Source organism: Vulpes lagopus, chromosome X (genome assembly GCF_018345385.1).
Source record: "Vulpes lagopus strain Blue_001 chromosome X, ASM1834538v1, whole genome shotgun sequence".
Lineage (NCBI taxonomy): Eukaryota > Metazoa > Chordata > Mammalia > Carnivora > Canidae > Vulpes > Vulpes lagopus.
In genome coordinates, this window is record NC_054848.1 from 102844691 (window position 1) to 102859600 (window position 14910).

General features: G+C 40.3%; 1 long non-coding RNA gene across 1 annotated transcript in view; it reads right to left on the reverse strand.

Annotated features, from left to right (window-relative positions):
• Positions 1–350: 350 nt before the first annotated feature.
• LOC121483503 overlaps positions 351–14910 on the reverse strand; it is a 54745-nt gene continuing 40185 nt past the window's right edge. Inside the window, exons 2-3 of the long non-coding RNA XR_005985739.1 lie at positions 5157–5286; positions 351–424 (exon numbers count right to left, since the gene is read on the reverse strand). This is a non-coding gene — a long non-coding RNA (uncharacterized LOC121483503). The remainder of the gene's footprint in view (positions 425–5156; positions 5287–14910) is intronic.

A 14910-nucleotide genomic window follows, 5' to 3' on the forward strand; every position in this document is an offset into this window, starting at 1 on the left:
CAAAGGCCCCATTTCTTTTACCTTCAACTTAATTTCTATTGCTTAATTTTTATTTCTATACCAATCACCTGCAAGGAGGTTTGGATTACATTGATTGATTAAAACAGACAAGGCCTACTCCTAAAGCTGGGGACAAGATCACCAAGCTGAGTTGCTTGGGTTAGTGATTGGGGAGTGGATGATGGACATCTGAATAGAATCCAGGGTCTGTTATAAAACAGGTAAAGGAAGAATGTGTACTATGTAGCCATCCAACTATGTCCACTATATTGATGTTTAATAGATTCAGGTATTTTTCTCTTGCTCACTATGGACTCTTCAAAGGCACCTGCCAGAAGCATCAGTACTTACTTTTCCAAGGGAAATCTGGATATAGGATCAGAAGACAAAGAACTGCTATATTAATTCCAAAGCAGCAGGCCATCTGGAAAAAACAGTAAGCCTATTCTTATTCTGGGATCATCAGAATAGGCACCTAGGCTGAAATGAAAATTTCAAGGAGTCCTGGTTCAATATAAAGAAGAATTTACTAAGAAATAGAGCTGAATATAATTGAAATAGCCTATTTCACAAGTTAGTGAGCTCTCTGTTATCAGAAGTATCTAAGGATCTACTACTGAATGACCTCTAGATGTGGATACTGTAGAGGAGAATTCTCTACCAGGTAGGAGGTTAGAAAAAATGACTGAAAGGTCACTTCCAATTAACATTTTTGTGTTATAATTCTATAATATAATAGAACTGTGATTCAGCTCAAAAGAAATGACAAACACCTCTCAACAAACTGATGAACGCATATTGTGAGAGACAAAACCTGTCAATGAGACAGATTAGATTCAAATTTGATGGACAACCAATCAATGAGATAGACACACCTGTGCAATGGAGAAGGCCAGTGAAGATACTATTGATGAAGTCCTAGCAATGTCCAGTCTAATGAACTTGACAGTTTATCTTTTGGGAAGGGGAATTTATTTTTTTAAAGATTTTGTTTATTTATTCATGACAGAGAGAGAGAGAGAGAGAGAGAGAGGGAGAGGCAGAGACACAGGCAGAGGGAGAAGCATACTCCATGCAGGGAGCGCGACATGGGACTTGATCCCGGGTCTCCAGGATCACACCCAGGGCCAAAGGCGGCGCTAAACCGCTTGGCCACCGGGGCTGCCCAGGGAAGGGGAATTTAGAGGATGCTTCCTTACCTCTTCCTGTCTGTCCTGGGATTTGCTTTTAAATAGAAGACAAATGAATATGCCAATCACAAAACTCTCCTGAAGCTTGAGGCACTATGTACTATGATTTTCCTTTCTTAGACACACTCCGTGTATATCTTAGTAATTAATCTATAGGGTTGAACCTAGATTCTTAAGTAAATTGGTTTGAGTTGGTGTCTTCATAACTAAAGTAGAGGTGGTTTATTTTCTATCATATTTCTCTCTAATCGTGTTGCACATATGACTTTAAATAGTGACCTTAGGTCTTACCATTCTGCTCATTTGAAACACAAGTCTCAGATTAAAGCTAAACTGCACTCACCCTGAGATGCAGTTTGGTCTGGAAACATTGGCAGAATGATTTGGAGTGCCTGTTGGGTTCTACTTGTATGGAAAACCAAAGAAAAAACTAATCTTAAGGCTTTAAATCTATCATTATACTATGTGTTCTACCTATGCACATCCATTTCTCTCTCTTTTCTTGCCTTAAGTATTTTAAAAATTATTTCTACTTACTCTGTTACTGGTTTGTTTGTTACAAATTCTTGTATTTTTCTTTTAATAGTAATGCTAGAGTAATGGTACTCAAAGTGTGGTCAAGGGATCGCTGACAGTTCTCGACTCTTTCAGGGGTCCATAAGGTCAAGACTCTTTTTATAATAATAGTAAAAAGTCAGTTTTCTTTTTCACCATGTTGACATTAACACTGATGGTGCAGAAGCAATGGTGGGTAAAACTGCTGCGGCCTAGGCACACATCAAAGCAGTAGCACCAAACTGTACTAGCTAGTTAATTGTATTCTTTACCGCCATGTACTAGAAGGGGGGAAAAGTCAGTTTAACTTAAGAATGTCCTTTGAAGCAGCTAATTTCATTAAATATCTGCTCTTGAATGCACATCTTAATATTCTGTGACAAAATGGGAAATACACATAAAGTACTTCTGATGCATATTAAAGTATGATGGTGGAATCAAAGAAAGGCATTGTGCATTTGTTTACATTGCAAGTCAAACTAGCCTTGTTTTTCATAAAATGTATTTTTCAATAGAAATAACAAGAGAGGGGTGCCTGGCTGGCTCAGTCAGTAAAGCATGTGACTCTTGATCTAGGGGTTGTGAATTGGAACCCCATGCTGGGTGTGGAGCCCACATAAAAAAAAAGAAAGGGGGCAGCCCAGGTGGCTCAGCGGTTTAGCAGTTTAGCGCCACCTTCAGCCCCAGGTTGTGATCCTGGAGAGCCTGCTTCTCCCTCTCTCCCTCTGCCTGTGTCTGCTTCTCTCTCTCTCTCTGTCTCTCATGAATAAATAAATAAAATCTTTTAAAAAAATAAAGAATGAGAGAAAAACTATGATTTATTCAGACTTGAGTATTTTGCAGATACTTCTTCAGAAATTAACAAATAGAGCCTATCCTTTCAAAGGAAACATTTGACAGCATTTATTGTCATTAATCAAATTCAAGGTTTCAAGCAAAAATTGGAATTTGGTAAAACTAGATATCCACCACAGTGAGCATGAGAGCTGCCCAATACTTAAAGACTTGTAATGAAATTGGTGGTGCTATAAACTAATCTAGACTCTTTGATACTGTATACTAAAATGTGTCATCTGGAAGATCTGTATAGCCCCAGGAACCAATATTTTTTCAAGGTGATTAAACTAATGCAGGATGTTTATGAAATCATGCATGGGTAAAAAAAAATCATTAAAATGTCAAGATAGGGCACTGGGTGACTCAGTTAAGTGTCGGCCTTCCATTCAGGTCATGACCCCAGGGTCCTGGGATTGAGCCCCACATCAAACTCCCTGCTCAGTGGGGAGCCTGCTTCTCCCTCTCCCTCCATCACTCCTCCACTTTCATTCTCTTGCTCTCTCTCTCTGTCAAATAAATAAATAAAATCTTTTTTTAAGTGCAAGATAAACCAAGAGATGTCAATGCAACAGAATATGCAATGCTCAATGATATGGTTTCAGATTCCACATTGTCACTAAACTTTAAAAATACCATTTGTTGAATTTTGGTGTAGTATCTGAGGAGACTATCCATGGTTTTCTGAAGAGCCTATTAAAATACTCCTCTTCCCAACTACATCTCTGCATGAGGTCAGATCTTTTTCATAGTCTTCAACAAAGTCAATATTTGGTGATTCTGGGAGAGTGGCACACTGGAAGGGGCATACTCCCTTCCCACATACCCTGCCCTATGCACCTCTTCCATATGGCTGTTTCTGAGTTATATCCTATTATAATGAACCAATAATCTAAGTAGGTTTTTGGACATCAGGAAGATGGTAAGACAGGAAGCTCCTGACTTTCCCTTCTCCCAATGATGCACCAAATATTCAAATACACATGGATCAGTTCCCTCTCAGAGAAATCTGGAAACTAGTTGGATGACTCCTATACCTCAGGCAACTGAGAAAATATCCACATTGAGACATGTAGAAAAAGCTGAGACACACTATTGTTATAAAATCCACCCTAGGGGATCCTTGGGTGGCGCAGCGGTTTGGCGCCTGCCTTTGGCCCAGGGCGCGATCCTGGAGACCCGGGATCGAATCCCACATCGGGCTCCCGGTGCATGGAGCCTGCTTCTCCCTCTGCCTGTGTCTCTGCCTCTCTCTCTCTCTCTCTGTGACTATCATAAATAAATAAAAATTAAAAAAAAAAATCCACCCTAGGCACAGCACCTTACAAAAGAAGAGTGAGCCCTCAACTGCAAGTTTCTCCATGAAAAACAAAGATTTTAAACCACATATCTAGCACAACTATTAAGGTTGCCACCTGAAGGACTAAATCACCTGGTTCAGAGAGTCAATGATGCTTGGCATTCACAAATCAGACATTAAACAAAGATACAATTTTTAAATAGGCACACAAGCACTCCCCACAACTATCTCCCAAACCCATTATAAGGGAGAAACACCAATCTCCATTTCTCCCTGGAAAGAGTTTGACTTGTACACATTTCTAGGTGTGGACCGTGGGTCCAGCTTCTAATCAGCCTGTATCTAGGTATTAACTGGGATCTTCTAAGGATCCCAAAAGAGCCTGTAGGCACTTTCCCTGCCTTCTACTTCTGGCTTGCTCCAACAATTAAACCAAGCCTTCAGGTTCTCCCTATAAAGAGCTTGTCCCTGTAAAGAGCTTGTCTATACATCTAGTGCCCTAGCATTTACAGTTGCCATGCAGGGACAGGCTTCCAAATTATCTAGCTCTGAGAACCAATGGCACTTGAAATTTGTGAGTTACCCAGGACCACATTAAATAAAGATGCAGTAAAAGAAAGAAGAAAGAAAAAGAAAGAAAGAAAGAAAGAAGCAGTATTTTTTACAGATCCATTTATTTGAGAGAAGAGAGAGAGAGAGAACATGAGCAGGTGGGAGGGGCATAGGGAGAGGAAGAGAGAATCTCCAAGCAGACACCCTGCTGAGCTCAATCCCAAGACCCTGAGATCATGACCTGAGCTAAAATCAAGAGTAGGACACTCAACGGACTGAGATACCCAAGCACTCCCAAAGATGCAGTTTCTAAGTGTGCACGTGAGCAATTGCCCCTGGCCTCATTGTAGAGGGAACAGGTGAAATCTCCCAGTTTCTTCCTGGAAGGAGTCTGACTACATACATTCTCAGCTGCAACCAAGGGTCCAACTTCTAATCAGCCTGCATCTGAGTGCTGACTGGGATCCTTCCAGGAGCCTGAAAGTGATGGAAGGCACTTCTCCTGCCTTCTTCCTCTGGCTGACTCCAACAAGAAAACCAAGCCTCCAGCTTCTCCCTGGGAAGAATCTTGTCCATTCATAGAGCACCCTAACTTTTATGGCTGCCACCTGAGGGGTGGGCCCCCAAATCACCCAGCTCTGAGCGCTGATGGGGCTTGGCACTTGTGAGTCCTCTTGGACCACATTAAACGAAGAGTGATTTTATACAGAAGTGTGTGCACTTACCATGGCTATCTTCTAGGGCTTAGCACAGAAGGAACAGGCAGAAGGGTGACTCCAACTTCTCCCTGGAAGAGGTTTGACTGCATACTTTCATAGCTATTGCTTCATGGTAAAGCGTCTCATTAGCCTGCGCCTGGGGGTTTAAGAGGCACATAATTAATAGTCGTCTGGAAGCCTGAATGAATGTGTGGGAATTGCCTGAATCTTCTGCCCCTACTTTGCCCCAGTGATAAAAACAAGTCCAGATCTTCCCCAAAAGGAGTTTGTCCACACCTCTGCAAAACTCCTCAACAAAATACTAACAAGCCCACTTCAACAGTACATTAAAATGATCACACGCTGTGATCAAATGGGATTTATTCCTGAGGTGCAAGAATAGTTCAGCATATGAAAATCAATCAATGTGATACACCGCGTTGACAGTATGAGAGACAAAACCACATGATCCTCTCAAAAGATGCTTCAGAAAAACATTTGACAAAATTCAACATCCTTTCATGATAAAACTCAGCAAGTTAGATATAAAAGGAATGAACATTAAAAAAAAGAATGAACATCAACATAATAAAAGTCACATATGACATGCCCATGGCCAACATCATACTCAATGGTGAGCAGCTGAAGTTTTTCCTCTAAGATCAGGAACAAGACAAGAGCACCCCCTCTCACTACTTTTATTCAACATAATACTGGAAGTCCCAGCTAAAACAATTAGGCAAGAAAAAGGAAGAAAAAGCATCCAAATCAGAAAAGAAGTAAAATTGTGTGTGTTTGCAGATGACATGATTGTATATATAGATATGCATAAAGACCCTATCAAAAAATTCTGAGAACAATAAACCAATTCAGCATGGTTGAAGAATACAAAATAAATGCACAAAATTCAGTTGAGTTTCCATACTAACAATGAACTATATGAAATAGAAATTTAAAAAACAATCCCATTTACAGTAGCATCAAAATAAAATGCTTTGGGATAAACTTAACCAAGGAAATGAAAGATGTGTACCTTGAAAAACATAAGACATGGATGAAAGAAAGAAAAGAAAACACAAATAAATGAAAATATATCTCTTGTTCATGGATTAGAAGAATTAAGATTATTCAATGTCCATACTACTCCAAGAAATCTGCGGATTTGATGCAATCTTTATCAAAAGTCCAATGGAATTTTTCATAGAAACAGAACAAACAATCCTAAAATTCATATGGAACTGCAAAAAAACTAAATAGTCAAAGGAACCTTGAGAAAGAAAAACTGAGCTGGAAGCATTATGCTTCCTGTTTTCAAGCTATACTACAAAGCTATAGTAATCAGTATAGTTGTGGTACTGGCATAAAAGTACATGCACAGACCAAGGCATGGCAGAGAGCCCAAAAATAAACCCACTCATATGAGGTCAACTGATCTTTGACAAGGGCACCATGAATGCACAATAGGGAATGGATAATCTCTTCAATAAGTGGTGTTGGGAAAACTGAATATTCACATGTAAAAGAATGAAATTGGTTTCTTATCTTACACCATACTCAAAAGTAAACTCAAAATGGATTAAAGGCTTAAATGTAAGACATAAAACTGTAAAACTCATAGAAGAAAACAGGAATAAAGCTTCTTGACATGCTCTTGGCCGTGAGTTTTTTTAACGTGATACCAAATGTACAGTCAATACAAGCAAAAATAAAAGGGAACACATCAAACTGAAAAACTTCTGCACAGCAAAACAAACAATCAGAAAAATGAAAGGGCAACATGCAGAATGGGAGAAAAAATTGCAAAGCATGTATCTGATAAGGGGTTAATATCCACAATGTATAAGGAAGCAAACAAACCAACCAAAAACCAGATTGTCATTACAAGGATGGCAAATAATGACATGAAAACATGTCCAACATGATTAACCATAAAATACACGGAAATTAAATCAACAAAGAGATGGGGTGCCTGGGTGGCTCAGTCGGTTAAGCATCTGCCTTCAACTCAGGTCATGGTCTCGGGGTCCTGGGATCGAGCCCCATGTAGGGTTCCCTGCTCAGCGGGGAGGCTGCCTCTCCCTCTCCCCCTATGTGCTCACTCTCTCTCAAGTAAATAAAATCTTTAAGAATAATAACAAAGAGGTACTACTATACTCCTATTAGAATGGCTCAATGAAAATTACTAATACCAAATACTGGCAAGGATGCTGAGCCAGTGAAATTCTCATATGTTGTTGGTGAGCATGCTTTAATACATATGGTCTAGCCACTCTGAAAAACAAACTAGCAGTTTCTTAAACCCACACCAATGTGTGTCTTAGTGTTTCCTATGTTCACAAACAACCCTGTACCTGAATGTTTATAGCAGCTTTATTCATAATAGTCAAAAATTGGAAATACTTCAAACGTCCTTAAGTGGGTGAATGGAGGGACAAACTGTGGCAAGTACTACTATGCCACGAGATACTCTCTGCCAAAAAAGGACCAAGCAATTGACACATACTACTTGAACAAATTGCAAAGTTGTTATGTTGAGTGGAAGGCAATCTTGAAAGGTTATACACATTATGATTCCATTTATATGACATTCTGGACTCTGGAAAAGATAAAACTACAGGGATAGAAAACAGATTAGTAGTTTGTAGCTGTTAGGGGTGAGGGGATGATGTGACTATAAGGAGCTAAACACAAGGCAGTTTGGGGGGATGATGAAATTGTTCCATATCCTGAATGTAGTGATAGCTATGAGAATTACCTCTGCTAAAACTCACAGAACTGTATGCCAAAAAGGTCAGTTTTGCTGTTGATAATTCAAAAATAAAATTAATTCGATTCAAAAAACTAAAAGGAAAAAGGAAAGCCTACTCTTGGAATCAAGAAATCAGTTTTGCTCAGGAAATTAATGCGGACCCAGCATGGTCTGAAATATATGCCTCAGTCTTAAAATTAGTCAAAAAAAAAAGGAAGGCAAATAAAAGATGGACCGATCTAAGCTCGGGGACAAGAAAAATGTCTTTTAAAAGAGGCTGAGGGGTGCCTGGCTGGCTCAGTCAGAACAGCATGTGACTCTTGATCTCAGGGTTCGGAGTTCAAGCCCCATGTTCGATGTAGATATTATCAAAAATTATTAAATTATTTTATAAATTATAAAATTTTGTTTAAAATTATTTTAAAATAAATTATTAAAAATAATTTTTAAAAGGCTGAGGTCTTAGGAGATAGGCTATATATACATATACATGTATAGTGAGGCTTTTAAAAAGGGAAAAGGATATATGTACCCAGGTCTAACAACTGAGTCCACTGCTGAGGAGAGACAAATCTTTGTTTATCAAAGTCATGGTGGCTCCCTTCCATCATCTTTACCCAGCAAGGTGAACTGGTTCTAAAGCACTGAGTTAGCTTAAAGAAAAACCCGGAGAACAATACCCACAAGGTTGGTAGGCAAACACCTTAGTTGAGCCTCAGACATTCCTCAAAAATATTTCCTGGGCCAGGAAGCCTCATTGTTACATTAAAAAAATAAGAAGATTCCCTTTTATCCTAGCCTATATACATGTTAAAATAACACATCCATGACAGTGGACTTTCCTGTGTGCTCGTACACATCCTTCAGTGGAATAGCTCTTCCACGGTTATGGGGTCTCAGAGAGTCCTGTGACTTCTGCTAATCCTTTGAGTATAAGATAATATTCTCAATAGGGATGCCTGGGTGCTCAGGGGCTGAGTGTGTCTGCCTTTAGCTCAGGGCGTGATCCCAGTCCTGGAAAGGAGTCCTACATTGGGCTCCCCACAAGGAGCCTGCTTCCCCTTCTGTCTATGTCTCTGCCTCTCTTTCTCCCATGAATAAATAAATAATTTTTTTAAAAAAAGATATATTCTCAATAAACTCTATCATAGCTACAATGTGAGTTGTTTTTGTTGTAGCAACTTGTAAATTGCATGACAACCATAAAAGAATTGGGAGACATCACTGAAGAGAAGGCCAGTTGTAGGAAGTGATTTCAGAAAATTTGGACTGAATCAAGAAGAAAACACATTGAGGATCAGCATCAAATATCCAAAGAATTACTCAGTAAGTTTCAGGATGACAGAGGTTTTAGAGACAACAAGATGTAATTGTCTGTACCCAAAGAAATATGCTAGCCAAATTTATGGGATTATGGCTCAAAGGAGAGGCATAGCAAAGATGAACCATATGAAAGTACATGCAGCCATGGCAGCAATACAGTCTGGTTTTGATGGGAAAATATCTCCTGAGTGGGACCATGCATTTCAAAGAGGCAAAAGTGGACAAGATTTCTCTGCATGGTGGATGCTTTTGGAAGAATCACAATTTATGTTCCATATAACTCACTATGGAAGACCCCCCAAGACAGAACCTAGAAGAACATGATTTTTTAAAATGTCAAAGCCAAAAGGCAAAGAGCAAGTAAAAGGGAGGAAAGCACTCAGATCCAGCACACAGAGAAGGAGAAAAGGAGGAAAAACGTGAGGAGAAAATTCAACCATTAGAAATTTAACCAAGCCTTTTGGGAAAAGACTGGGAGGGTGATGCTTGAAAAACATAGCAATTCAAAGCCTGGAACCTTCCAAGTCTTAGGTAAAAATAGTACCGTCATTAACATCATGATGGGAAATTCTTTCATTTGTAGTTTCATTTATCCCCACTGTGCTACTATTGTCATATATTTCACTTCTACACTGTCATTCATCCCATTCTTATTATTCCATTGAAATCACTAAATATCTTTTAAAGAGTTTAAATACTAAGAAAAAAATCTTGTCCATTTATCCATTGAGTTACTTTTTTGGTGCTCTTCATGTCTTTGCGTAGACTCATATTTCCATCTGGTATCATTTTCTCTTCTGCCTGAAGGAAATTCTTTAACATTTCACACAGTGTCAGTTCTGGGTTGATTCTGATGGATGGATTTTTTTCCCCCTCATTATGGGTTGTATTTTCCTGCTTCTTTGCACACCTGGTAATATTTGATTGGATGCCAGACATTGCGAGTTTTACCTTGTTGGGAGGTGTATATTTTTGTGTTCCTATAAATATTCTTGAACTTTGTTCTGGGACACAGTTACTTGGAAACAGTTTCATCCTTTTGGGTTTTCCTTTTTGATTTGCTGGGCAGGTCCAGAGCAGTGTTTAGTCTAGAGCTAATTCTTCCCCCACTGTTGAGGCAGGACCCTTCTGAGTACTCTACTCACAATGCCTTGTGAATTATGCAGTTTTCCAGTCTGACTGGTTGAGAGAAGGCATTATCCTGGCCCTGTATGAGAGGCAAGCACCATTATTTCCAATCCTTTTGGGTGGTTCTTTCCTTGGCCTTGTTATTTTCCCTTTTTTATTATTATTATTTTTTTAAATTTTTATGTATTTATTCATGAGAGACACAGAGAGAGAAAGAGGCAGAGACATAGGCAGAGAGAGAAGCAGGCTCCATGCAGGGAGTCTGATGTGGAACTCGATCCTGGGTCTCCAGGATCACGCCCTGGGCCAAAGGCAGACGCTCCACCACTGAGTCACCCAGGTGTCCCCCTTTTTTTATTTTTTAAAGATTTTATTTATTCATTCATGAGACACACACACACACACACACACACACACACACAGAGAGAGAGAGAGAGAGAGAGGCAGAGATACAGGCAGAGAGAGAAGCAGACTCCCTGTGAGGAGCCCAATATGGGACTCGATCCCAGGATCCCAGGATCCCAACCTGAGCCAAAGGCAGACACTCAACTACTGAGGCACCCAGGTGTCCAGGCCTTGCTATTTTCCGCATATGAATGTACTGCTAGGTATTCTCCTGAATACATGAAGGAGAGCCTCTGAAGATCTCCATAGTTTGTGTTTATGTTCATGCTCTCTCTCATTTCTCTCTTTCTTTCTCTTTCTCTCCAGAGTACTTGCCAGTACTCTGCCCTGCCACCTGGGTCTCCCAGAACTCTAAGCTCCATTCCCACAATTCAGGGAGTCTGCCAAGCTCTGGCTGAGTTCTCCAACCTGGCACCCACCTGGAATCTCTCCCAAGGCAGTGAGTTGGGGCTATCGCACGGCTAACCTTACTTGTTTCCCATATCTCAGAGATCCTGTCCTTTGTTGTCTGAAATTAGGTGTCATGAAAAGTATTGTTTCGTATGTTTTGTATGGTCTCTTAGTTATTTCAAGCAGGAGGGTAAATTTGAACCCTTTTATTCCCTCTTGGCCAGAAGCTGAATTCCCAACGGAGTTCAAGTTCATAAGTCATGGAACTCTAATTTCTTTGGACTTTAACTCACAAAAAGCAAGAGAATTTGATGTCTAATTCTAATTCTTCTGTAGTTTCATTTCCTTGTGCTTTAGCAAGCAGGTTTATTTTTTAGACTTGAATTTTCCTAGAATCTTTAAAATGGAAGAAGATTTGTATTCCAGCTCAGACCATCTCTACTTAAAATATTTTATTTATTTATTTATTTATTTATTTATTTATTTATTTAAGAGAGCACAAGTTGGGGGAGATGCAGAGGGAGACGGAGAAGCAGACTCCCCATTGAGCAGGGAACCCAACACGGGGCTCAACCTCAAAACCCTGAGATCATGACCTGAGCTGAAGGCAGATGCTCAACCCACTGAGCCACCCAGGTGCTCCTGTACTTCTTATTTTGATGTTTAATCTCATTGCAGAAACTCTAGTGAACTATATTCCTTAAACTGGCTAAACATAAATTTTAGGGGAAAAAAGATTTTTTTTAATGTCTTAGTGCTTTAAGCCTTGAGTTCATCAAAAAAAAATCCATTGTTTATTACGTTTCTACTATAGGCCACATATTAAGCATAGAGTAGTGAAGAAAGAGACAAAAATCCCTGCCCTCAAGTAACTTCAATTGTGAGAGGAGGAGATAGAGAATGTTAATAAAACAGTGAAATAAATATAAAGTGAGTACAGCAATTCGGCAGTGTGGCAGGATACAAAATCAATGCCCAGAAGTCAGTGGCATTTCTCTACACTAACAGTGAAACTGAAGAAAGAGAAATTAAGGAGTCAATCCCATTTTCAATTGCACCCAAAAGCATAAGATACCTAGGAATAAACCTAATCAAAGAGGTAAAGAATCTACACCCTAAAAACTACACAACACTTCTGAAAGAAACTGAGGAAGACACAAGAGATGGAAAAATATTCCATGCTCATGGATCAGAAGAATTAATATTGTGAAAATGTCAATGCTACCCAGGGCAATTTACACATTTAATGCAGTCCCTATCAAAATACCATGGACTTTCTTCAGAGAGTTGGAACAAATTATCTTAAGATTTGTGTGGAATCAGAAAAGACCCTGAATAGCCAAGGGAATATTGAAAAAGAAAACCATAGCTTGGGGCATCACAATGCCAGATTTCAGGTTGTACTACAAAGCTGTGGTCATCAAGACAGTGTGGTACTGGCACAAAAACAGACACATAGATCAATGGAACAGAATAGAGAATCCAGAAGTGGACCCTCAACTTTATGGTCAACTAATATTCGATAAGGCAGGAAAGACTATCCACTGGAAGAAAGACAGTCTCTTCAATAAATGGTGCTGGGAAAATTGGACATCCACATGCAGAAGAATGAAACTAGACCACTCTCTTTCACCATACACAAAGATAAACTCAAAATGGATGAAAGATCTAAATGTGAGACAAGATTCCATCAAAATCCTAGAGGAGAATACAGGCAACACCCTTTTTGAACTCGGCCACAGTAACTTCTTGCAAGATACATCCATGAAGGCAAAAGAAACAAAATAAAAAATGAACTATTGGGACTTCATCAAGATAAGAAGCTTTTGCACAGCAAAGGATACAGTCAACAAAACTAAAAAACAACCTACAGAATGGGAGAAGATATTTGCAAATGACGTATCAGATAAAGGGCTAGTTTCCAAGATCTATAAAGAACTTATTAAATTCAACACCAAAGAAACAAACAATCCAATCATGAAATGGGCAAAAGACATGAAGAGAAATCTCACAGAGGAAGACATAGACATGGCCAACAAGCACATGAGAAAATGCTCTGCATCACTTGCCATCAGGGAAATACAAATCAAAACCACAATGAGGGATCCCTGGGTGGCGCAGCGGTTTGGCGCCTGCCTTTGGCCCAGGGCGCGATCCTGGAGACCCGGGATCGAATCCCACGTCGGGCTCCCGGTGCATGGAGCCTGCTTCTCCCTCTGCCTGTGTCTCTGCCTCTCTCTCTCTCTCTCTGTGACTATCATAAATAAATAAAAATTTAAAAAAAACAAAACAAAACCACAATGAGATACCACCTCACACCAGTGAGAATGGGGAAAATTAGCAAGACAGGAAACAACAAATGTTGGAGAGGATGTGGAGAAAGGGGAACCCTCTTGCACTGTTGGTGGGAATGTGAACTGGTGCAGCCACTCTGGAAAACTGTGTGGAGGTTCCTCAAAGAGTTAGAAATAGACCTGCCCTACAACCCAGAAATTGCACTGCTTGGGATTTACCCCAAATATACAGATGCAATGAAATGCCAGAACATCTGCACCCCGATGTTTATAGCAGCGACCTCCACAATCGCCAAACTGTGGAAGGAGCCTCGGTGTCCATCGAACTATGAATGGATAAAGAAGATGTGGTATATGTATATAATGGAATATTACTCAGCCATTAGAAACGACAAATACCCGCCATTTGCTTTGACGTGGATGGAACTGGAGGGTATTATGCTAAGTGAAATAAGTCAATCGGAGAAGGACAAACATGATGTGGTCTCATTCATTTGGGGAATATAAAAATTAATGAAGGGGAATAAAGGGAAAGGAGAGAAAATGAGTGAAAATATCAGTGAGGGTGACAAAAAATGAGAGACACCTAACTCTGGGAAATAAACAAGGGGTCGTGCAAGGGGAGGTGGGCGGGGGGTTGGGGTGACTGGGTGATGGGCGCTGAGGGGCGCACTTTGGATGAGCACTGGGTGTTATGATATATGTTGACAAACTGAACTCCAATAAATGATAGATAGATAGATAGATAGATAGATAGATAGATAGATAGATAGTCTGACTCTATGATGTTCTAAGCAGAAATAAGGGATGCCCGGGGTAGGGGTGGAGGGACGGGGTTGCATCTTGGATAGGGTGGTCAGGCAAGACCTCACTAAGTAGGTGACACCTGAGCAAAGATCTGAAGAAGATGAGAAAGCAAACCATGAAGATATCTGTGGTAAGAGTGGCCCAGGCAGAGGGAACAATAAGTGCAAAGGCGCTGAGGTAAGGCCTAGGGAGTCTGAAGAACAATAACATGTCCTGTGTTGCAGGAGAGGCATGGACAAGGGGAGGAGCGTAAGAGATGAGGGCAGGGAGGTAGCAGGGAACCAGTTTATGAAGGCCTTGAAGTGAAGAGATGGCTTTGTCTTTTACTCTGAGGGTGATGGAGGGTTTGAGCAGAAGTGACATGACATCGCTTAAGTTATAAGAAAATTATTTTCAGGCCACCTGAAAGGCTCAGTCAGTAAAGAATGTGACTCTTGATCGTGGGTCATGGGTTCAAGCCCCACACTGGGTGCGCAGCCTACTTAAAAAAAAGTGGGAGGGGATGCCTGGGTGGCACAGTTAGTTAAGCAGCCAACTTTTGGTTTGGGCTGCGATGGTGATCTCAGGGTCTTAGAATTGAGTCCTGCATCAGGCTCTGCACTCAGTGTGGAGTTTGCTTGGATTCTCTCTCCCTCTCTCTCTGCCCCTCTCTCTTTGTGTGCATGCGCACGCATGCTCTCTCTCG